Source organism: Pinus tabuliformis, chromosome 8, assembly GCF_031772625.1.
Source record: "Pinus tabuliformis cultivar Carrire ecotype Pingquan chromosome 8, CPIR1, whole genome shotgun sequence".
NCBI classification, from domain to species: domain Eukaryota; kingdom Viridiplantae; phylum Streptophyta; class Pinopsida; order Pinales; family Pinaceae; genus Pinus; species Pinus tabuliformis.
In genome coordinates, this window is record NC_142294.1 from 1564363743 (window position 1) to 1564366007 (window position 2265).

Consider the following 2265-nt stretch of genomic DNA (forward strand, 5'->3'; position numbering starts at 1 on the left):
TGAACTGTAAATCAAATCTATTGATAACCATAACCTATAATTTCGCATAGATTGGAAATAAGGAATATATAATTCCTTGTTGGGAACCAACGAATAATTGGTATGCTAACCATCAAACGATAACAGATAGAGCTTTTGATTTTACATACATAGTAAGAATTATTCATATTAAGACCATAGTAATTACTATGTGGTAGTAGAAAAGGCTATAAAAATCTCGTTGACAAGATTTAAAGAAAAATGATTCAAATACAACACAAAAACTTATATCCTTCATCATGACTTAAATAGTGGAACGATAAATCATGCCATAAAATCACTACAACTTAACCACTGCGGTACTTAATCGTAGAAATAGTAATTCTCTTTAAAAGACCTAGTAAAGGTAATGTGTGTGTGTATATATATATATATATATATCCAAAGGATGTAGGATATTACAGACGAAAAGTATAAAATATTAAAAGAGGGAACATGCGCCTGAAAGCAGACTAAAGGTCAGTCGCCTCTAGGAAAAAATTACAAATTGTATGCGTCAAGATAAAGAAAAAATATAAGGAAGAAAAACTATCTGTAATACAAATTGTTCATATGTCCTTATCCCGAACACGACAGGTATTCTTTGCAAATGATAACTTAAGAACAATGTCCAAAACAGTTGTGACCACCATGAATCCAATCCTGGAAGACAACAATGAAAGGGTATGTAACTGAGGAAAACTAGGAATTATAGAGTTATAGAAACAAGCTAGCCGCAAAGACATCAAATTATTAAACACAAGAAAGTATCCTCTAAAATTATTCCCTAATGGCGTGCGAGGGAAGGAAGGATCTAAATACATTTATCACTCAGAGAATTTGTCCATAGGCTATAACATCTAAACCTTAGCTAGAGAATTCGAGCTAACTTGGGCACCATGAAGAAGGCATGCATAACCAGTCTGAATGAAGGGCGTCAAACGAACTAGAAGGAAATTTCCATGAGGGGTAGTGCACACCTGCAAAGAGAAAGGAGACAGTAGATAAGCGTCGATGGAGGGTTTCTATTGCCAAATTATGAAAGAAATAGAAAACTCAGGGAATACCAAAACCAATAATTACCTTCTCGCTCAGAGTCGTTAGAACATGGAGTCGAGGAGTGTCACGCTTGTTGGAAAGTAAGGAATGAAACCAAATATTGATAAGACCCCTCTCATTGGAAGCAAAAATCAATTGCATCCAAGAGAGCTCCTGGTCAGACCAAAGGACTCCATGAGAAACATTAAACCCAATCCTGAATCATGGTTGCTGCTTGAGGGTGCGACCAAGCAATTGCGCTATAACCTGGCAAAATCGTTAACATGGTGAGATATACAATAGGGATCTATCCTACACAGATACACATCAGGGAAAGGAAATTGAATCATCTTAAAAAAAATAAAAAATAAAAAAATGAGGGTTTGTAGAGTCGACCATCTTCCAAGGGACCTGCGCAGCCACTGAAGGCCAAATGGCAAGCATAGATGGAATAACTCGGCGTTGTCGCTAGATTGAGGAAGCCACAACAGGAAGGGTACTATGTTCAAGAGTTTAGGGTTCATAACTGCTTAGGGATGGGCGAATCAATCTAAACCCTTGAGGATGTTCGTTCATCCCAACCATTCAAAACCTGTTACGGTGGTCACATGGTCCCATGTGATAGACATTGACGTGGCGCACCATGACTCGCATGGTTAAACTTCTTAGGAGGGAAGGTACCGTCGACATGGGAAGGAATATAATAATCATAAATGCCACTCAGAAGTGTAAAATGTAAATGAAATACCATGAGATTAAATAGTAAGCAACATGCCAAATAAACCTCAGGTTATGATATAATATCAATAGGGTGCAAACATATAAATATAAATCTATATCGAACCGAAGAACTGATACCTCTTGAACCATAACTTATGGTATGAGGAGGCTAGAAAATGGCACACCCCTCATGCATCCGCGCTAGATATAATAACCTCATAATTAAAAGCATATCTCCTAAGTGTAGAGTAAGTTTCCATTATCATCGGCTTTCCGGCACTGTGCACAACATATCAGTGATTTCTTGTATATATGAATTTTGAACATAGTTTCCCACTTTGGTCGGCAGATGGTCAAGGATATGTATGTGAATGTTATGTGAATTTTTGTATCTATGGTTTCTGAACACATTTCTCCTATTTTGGTATTCCTCAATAGATCGACTATGAAGGACCCGATATGTGATCGATGGAACAATCCGATCCATTC

General features: G+C 37.1%; 1 long non-coding RNA gene across 2 annotated transcripts; it reads right to left on the reverse strand.

Annotated features, from left to right (window-relative positions):
- Nucleotides 1–451: 451 nt before the first annotated feature.
- On the reverse strand, nt 452–1603 carry LOC149241964 (uncharacterized). 2 transcript variants are annotated; one of them, XR_016245683.1, is made up of 4 exons: nt 1453–1603; nt 1102–1323; nt 841–998; nt 452–681 (listed from the first exon to the last, which is right to left on the reverse strand). It is a non-coding gene; the product is annotated as an uncharacterized LOC149241964 (long non-coding RNA). The 2 variants fall into 2 exon arrangements; XR_016245682.1 differs by having other exon boundaries at nt 452–998; nt 1453–1599.
- Between the last annotated feature and the right edge of the window lie 662 nt (nt 1604–2265).